Below are 7,700 nucleotides of genomic sequence, written 5' to 3'. Positions count from 1 at the left end.
CTTTTTTCACTATTGAATAGGCTATCTGTCCCATAGGCTAACATGGGAGTAACTTTGTAACATCTTACAAGTATAACTTTCCACTGGGACAAGATAGAGAAATGGAGTTTATGCTCTCTGAACTCAGAATTTAATAAAACTTCTTTATAGGGAGATGGATTTTAATTTGTGTGTTTGAAAATACCACTTTTAGAAAGTAGGCATTTTCTTATTTAACCATTCTGTGTGCCTCTACTGGTTTGTGTATTGACTGTTTGGGTTTGGAGTGACAGGGGCTGCGGATGGGCACAAGGTGGGGTTGAGGTGTGTCCTTTCTTTCCTGGGTGACTCAGAGCTGAGCTGAGCTGAATAGACCATGTCTGCATTTAGAGTGGTGGGAGGAGTTTTCACTAGCACCTGAATAGGCAGTGTCCCTTCTGCCCAATGCAATCAGCAATCATTAGGCTTTATTTCGATATAAAAAAAATCTTAAAAAGCGATACATACACATAAGAGCAATAAGACAATAAAAGGTGCCAATACATAGAAAATAACCATACAATTCATACTACAAATGGCCCCAATAAATTAAGTAAAATAGATTTAAGAACAGATTAAACAAGATACAAAAGCCTAGCTGATCTAATACGCCAAGCCCATCCTAGGAACTTGGCTATGCCGCAAGCAAAAAGGGGCCGAGGATCGTTTTTCAGAATACGTAGAGCCTCCTTGAAATACCTTGTTCCAAGTTCTCTACAGAGTGGTTTTAGCCATCTGTTGCGGGGAGCTGCATAGGCCGAACATACAAAGAACAAGTGCGGGACTGACTCTATCCTATTCTCACAAAATGGGCAGGAAGAGATTGTTTGAGCCGGGGCCTTCTACCTAGAGGTTAGTTCCCCGACAGGGAGTAGACCTATCCTAAATTGGAAGTAGAGGGCCCTGTCCCTACGCTTTGTAATGATATCCAGGTATGGCTCGCCGAAAGGCATGTCTTTTACCAAAAGGAAGTCCATAGTGGTCCTGCACAAGTTAGCATTGCTAGATCTGCCATCAGCTACCCAACTCCAGTACATTTTCTTCAGAACGGACTTTGGGGGGGCAGTTCTATTATTCCAGGCATCGCCAAGGCCTAGGTTGACGAGAAGACGCTTGACTTCTCTTAACCAATGAATCTTGGACCAGCCGGTTTCAAGGTACTTGTTTGCCATCTGGTGTGTAAGGAAAAGATCTATATGAATATGTTTTTATGACTATAGTCACTAGCTGGATGCACTGACCAATATGAAAACTAGACACCAAGGTACTGACATTAGGATCCTATACTAGTCAAGTCTAAGCAACTATAATCAACTGCACTAAAGGTAGCCATTAGAAATCTGGTAGAGAATCAGTTTGAAACCCTCTGTGTAAATAAATGGATGTGATTGCCCTTTTCTGTTTTAGAACAAGATGAATATGTCTAAAGCTAATATGTGAGGAACAAGGCATTGTATTTTATTAAGATGTATTATTGATTTTTAACTATTTTATGTCTTTTAAATAAAGATGTTGATGATGTCTTTTAAATAAAGATGTTGATCATGATGATGGTATTGTTGTGGGCCAGAAAGGTTAGATAGGAGTTGACATTACTATGTAATGCCGTGGCTAGCCGTATATCCGCCCTCCTTATTTAACTGTAAATGGGAAATAGTATACTCATTGGGCTGTTTCATTTCTGTAAGCTGTAAACTACAGATTCTCATTGATGCACAGAAGTGTGCTACAGACTAGAAACTGTATACCTTGTTGAGTCATTATTGTAGGGTAGGTCAGATGGAGGCACTGTCTTTTATATATAGAACATTTTCAATTGAAATGGCAGCAAAATGTCATCATGCAGTTATACTGATAAGATCATATAGCGCACAAACAATAATGTGTGGAAATGTGGTTTCAACAATTATGTATCATTTGAACAGCACCAAGTAACATGTCTTGATTGCTTTGATCCTATTAAAACTCTATTTCCAGCACACTTCAAACTAGGGGTTTATTTGTGGTTTCCCAACTGCTGGTATGTTTTGAAATATTTGCACCATTCATTTACAGGTATTTACAAGTTGTTTTGTGTTACAAAAAAACTGACAGCTTACAGCCTTTGTGTTCACATGCTCTTTACCACCATGACAAGACTGTCAACTAGCCCACTTTACTATTCTGTCTTTAACTGCAAAGTCAGGTAGGCGTTACATGGGATGTGCATGGGCGTTCCCATGCATCATGATGTAAATCCATATTTACAAAGACTAGTTAACAAGGGTTTGTGCCAAAATTGTGTGCCTATCTGAGGTAGGTGTAACAAGGAGAAATATCTTTATTTCTTCTAGTTTATTCCTCCTTGCATATATGCTGCATTGTGCAGCACACATGCAATTGGGAAATAGCCGCAAAGGATAGGTTCCCTTCCTGCACCAAAAACTTACTTGACCACAATGTTTTGGCACTAGGCAGCCACAAGTGCTCCAGAGTGAGCAGAACTGCATCATATCTTTGAAAGTGCGGTGCTGTTGTGCTCGTTCCATTTCAGACAGCACAGTGCTGAACTTCACTTGCTGCTCTGTGTTTCATGAAATGTTAGTAAAGATACCCATCATAAATTTTGCACAGGTTTTCAGACAAAAATTGCGTCTTTGGCATTGCACAGTGCTCTCCTGCCTTTCTGGCTAGGGTCACACTACAGAAATAACATATACATACATACAGATAGACAATCACAGTTTGTTAGGGAAAAAAAGGCTGTTTTTCAAAGAATGAGGGAGAAATGTATCCAAGGCTCCAGCTCGAAGCATTTGTCTGGAAAGTTACAGTGTGGCACTACAAGATTTTGGGATTAGTGCACACCAGTTTTGTTATATTAGACATTTCTTATTGTGCTCATCATTCTCCACTAACTGGAATTGGTGAAATAAAAACTGTACAGAAACACAGGTTATAATAAAATCCCTCAGTTCGTAGGCTATGCCTTCCTGTTAGTCTGTCCGATGTTCAACTGCTGAAGTGCTTTTACTGCAGGGCCTGGGGTACAGCACAGGATGCAGAAATTATAGCTACACCACTGGTAGGGTCTGATTTAGTGCTGGTGGCACCGAGTGTGACAATCTTTGTTGGTTCACCCTCCACGAAAGTAATGCCACAACGCAAAACCATGGGGCCCACTGCAGAATGAGATGAGGGGCTCCTGAGTCTCCCATATCTCACAGGGAGGATTGGCCTTGGGCTGTATGGGGGCCTCCTGAAGGTGTGAGGTTCCTTTGAAGAGTTCCCCCCTGCATGTCAGGGGATGCAGAGGCCTTCATTACACCCCTGCACAGATTCCCTCCCTATGAATCTGCAATGGTGCCCCTCATCTCTATATAAAGCCTCTCTCATGTGTATTTAATTTCTTTTAAATTGCTACTCAATCCGTTGTTGGGTGTTGAGGGCTTTAGCTCACACAGATATTGTTAATAGACAATGACTCATATAAGTGTGTAAATCAATGTATAGGAAATGTTACTTAAGACAATGAGGGCTGCAAGGTGTAGGTGTCACATGTCATCCATACTGGTAGGTACTATATGAAGGGCAACTGGAATTATGCAGCAGGGGAGTGCCAAGTTATGCTGCTGGGTTGGCAAAATTATTTGGCAAGAAATGGGAAATTGTGCAGCGTTATGTGGCAAATGTTGTGATAGTATTGCTACATTATTTTCAAATATTTACACTTTGTAATACTTTCTGAGCATAGGTTGCACCTCATTAGTACCAGTTTAACACCCAAATATAGCAATATGCAAAAGAAAGGTCACCAGTCAACGTTTGCAAAGGGCTTGTGTAACAAGTGTCACTGTGGTTTTAGTTAACCATTTGAGCTAGAAACTATTTTTAAATTTGAATCTTCAGATGATGAATTATGTGGCAAATCCATAATTGTTGGAAATTGACCTTTTTGCAGGATTATCCTCAAACTTTGTGCTACTTCCTCCTATTTTTCCTGACCTGTTTCTGTTGGCTTTAGGACTTTGGGCACTTTACCACTGCTAATCAGTGCTAAAGTGCATACGCTCTCTGTGTAAATTATGATTCTGATTGGTTATCTATGATTGCCATATTTGATTTAATGATAAGTCCCTAGTAAAGTGCACTGAGTTTGCCAGGGCCTGTAAATCAAATGCTACTAGTGGGCCTGCAACACTGATTGTGCCACCCACATGAGTAGCCCTGTAAAGGTATCTCAGACCTGCCACTGCAGTGTCTGCGCGCAGTTTTAAACTGCCATGTCGACCTGACAAGTGCACCCACTTGCCGGGCTCCTAACCTTCCATTTTCTTATATCCTAACCTTCCATTTTATTACATCTTATATCCTCAGATAGGCCCAAGGTACCCCCAAGGGTGCAGTGTATGTGAAAGGTAGGCCATGTACTGGTGTGTGTGACATGTCCTGATAGTGAAATACTGTGTATTTCTTTTTTCACTATTGAATAGGCTATCTGTCCCATAGGCTAACATGGGAGTAACTTTGTAACATCTTACAAGTATAACTTTCCACTGGGACAAGATAGAGAAATGGAGTTTATGCTCTCTGAACTCAGAATTTAATAAAACTTCTTTATAGGGAGATGGATTTTAATTTGTGTGTTTGAAAATACCACTTTTAGAAAGTAGGCATTTTCTTATTTAACCATTCTGTGTGCCTCTACTGGTTTGTGTATTGACTGTTTGGGTTTGGAGTGACAGGGGCTGCGGATGGGCACAAGGTGGGGTTGAGGTGTGTCCTTTCTTTCCTGGGTGACTCAGAGCTGAGCTGAATAGACCATGTCTGCATTTAGAGTGGTGGAAGGAGTGTTCACTAGCACCTGAATAGGCAGTGTCCCTTCTGCCCAATGCAATCAGCAATCATTAGGCTTTATTTCGATATAAAAAAAATCTTAAAAAGCGATACATACACATAAGAGCAATAAGACAATAAAAGGTGCCAATACATAGAAAATAACCATACAATTCATACTACAAATGGCCCCAATAAATTAAGTAAAATAGATTTAAGAACAGATTAAACAAGATACAAAAGCCTAGCTGATCTAATACGCCAAGCCCATCCTAGGAACTTGGCTATGCCGCAAGCAAAAAGGGGCCGAGGATCGTTTTTCAGAATACGTAGAGCCTCCTTGAAATACCTTGTTCCAAGTTCTCTACAGAGTGGTTTTAGCCATCTGTTGCGGGGAGCTGCATAGGCCGAACATAGAAAGAACAAGTGCGGGACTGACTCTATCCTATTCTCACAAAATGGGCAGGAAGAGATTGTTTGAGCCGGGGCCTTCCACCTAGAGGTTAGTTCCCCGACAGGGAGTAGACCTATCCTAAATTGGAAGTAGAGGGCCCTGTCCCTACGCTTTGTAATGATATCCAGGTATGGCTCGCCGAAAGGCATGTCTTTTACCAAAAGGAAGTCCATAGTGGTCCTGCACAAGTTAGCATTGCTAGATCTGCCATCAGCTACCCAACTCCAGTACATTTTCTTCAGAACGGACTTTGGGGGGGCAGTTCTATTATTCCAGGCATCGCCAAGGCCTAGGTTGACGAGAAGACGCTTGACTTCTCTTAACCAATGAATCTTGGACCAGCCGGGTGCCCCCAACACATCGGTTAAGCCTTCTGCATAGCTAGCCATTTCTGGGACTCTCCAAATTCTCGCCCATCAAAGAAGAGGGCGCAGCCTAGCCTGATCACTAATTGAACGAGTGCCCATATCTAAGAGCAATGGGAGGGTTGGAGTGCTATAGGGGAGCCCCATTAAATCTTTGAGGAATTTACTTTCTGAGCGGGATAACAGGTCAGCCTTGTGAACCCCCCAAAGTTCAGCCCCATATAGCACTGCGTTAACACCCCTTGCCCTATAAATATCTATAATAGGTGCAATAGGTTTTAGGGTTGATGCACGTTGTTCCTTAAGGAGGGCGCCCACCACTCTCTTATGAGTCAGCAACATCTTTTGGAGGTGGCATTTCCAACTCATCGAATCACAGAGTCGAATACCAAGGTAATCGAACTCAGTAACCCTCTCGAGGGAAACAGAATCTAGGGTCGGTGGATTGGCTTTCTTTTTCGGTGGGTTAAGAACCAAGTACTTGGTTTTTTCAGTATTAATAACCAACCCCCTTGCATCACAGAAGGATTTGAAATTAGTTAGCAGGGTCTGCAGGCCGACCGGGGTTTTAGAGATCAGGAGGGTATCATCTGCAAATAGAAGGGTAGGTATTCTACTGCCAGCCAGGGATGGTGCGTCTGCTGGGACTTTCAGCAAATGCTCCACCACTCCATTCACATACAATGAGAACAGAGTGGGGGCTAGAACGCATCCCTGGCGTACCCCTCTATTTACAGGAATTCGAGCTGTTTTTTGTCCCTGATTCCCCCACCTGATCTGTGCAAAATTATCGGCATGCAATTTTACCAATAAGCTTAGTAGGTATGGTGGAATGCCCTTATCATTAAGCACACTCCAAAGTTGGCTGCGTGGGACCAGGTCAAAGGCAGTCCGCAAATCTATAAATGCAAGATACAGGCTGCCTTTGCCCAGTACAACAACTTTCCAATAGAGCATCAAAAGACGAAAAGATTGCTCTATCGTCCCCATACCTGTTCTAAATCCGGCCTGAAGGTCAGAGAGAATGCCTTTTTCCTCGACCCAGTGTAATACCCTACCCAGAACTACTTTCCCCGCCACTTTCTGCGTGGAGTCTAAGAGGCTTATGGGTCGGTAATTAGCTGGGTCGGTCCGTCTCCCTTTTTTAAAAATTGGTACAACTTCAGCACCTTTCCATGAGCCCGGGAGAGTTGCCCCATTAAAACTTGCATTCAATAGGGCAGCAATGAGTTTTCCCCACTCCACCAGGTTGGTACGTAGCAAGTCCCCTGGGATGCCATCTGGGCCTGCTGCTTTATTGGGGACAAGACATTTAATAGCCACTACCACTTCATTAACTGTGAACCGGTATTCGTCGTTAAATTCACAGGATACTAAAGGATACTGTTCTGGCAAACTTGTCCCCATATTCGGGACCACTGTATAGAGCTGAGAGAAATGATTGAACCACGCGCCCTCAGGTATATTACATGTAATTAATGAGTCCGCAGGTTTATCTCTAGCTCTTAGTAGGTCCCAAAAACCCTTCGAGTCCTTCCTTAGGCTAGCGGCCTTCAGATCGTACCAAAACTGATTCTCCCATTCTGCCTTAGCCTTGTTTATAACCCTCCTTTGGTTGCCCCTTGCGACACTAATCAGGACTCTATTCTTAGATTTTACTGCCTTGATTAATTCCCTTTTGGCGTCTCGACAAGCAAGAGAGAACCAACCAGCATTACCCTTTGTGCCACCTCTTTTATTAAACCTTTTTCCCGTATTGTGGGCTAGGAACAGTTCGCCCAGTGCATGCATGGTTTGGACAAACAGTGTGGAAACCTCCTGTGCACTGATAGAGGTAGAGTCTAGACGTGGAGGGATATTTGCCATTATAGAATTTATCTCCAAGATCTTTACCTCATTGCCAACAATGTTATTCCATTTTAGGCGCCTGCCACAATTAGAGGGACACACTTCATGTGTGGTTCTCCACACATGTGGGGTTAGGGGAGGGGAGTAACCCAACCACAGAGGGGACAAGGACAGGGACAGCGGGTTGTGATCACTGTCAG

The sequence above is a fragment of the Triturus cristatus genome, chromosome 3_2 (genome assembly GCF_964204655.1).
Source record: "Triturus cristatus chromosome 3_2, aTriCri1.1, whole genome shotgun sequence".
Lineage (NCBI taxonomy): Eukaryota > Metazoa > Chordata > Amphibia > Caudata > Salamandridae > Triturus > Triturus cristatus.
Note: the sequence above shows the minus strand (reverse complement) of the source record.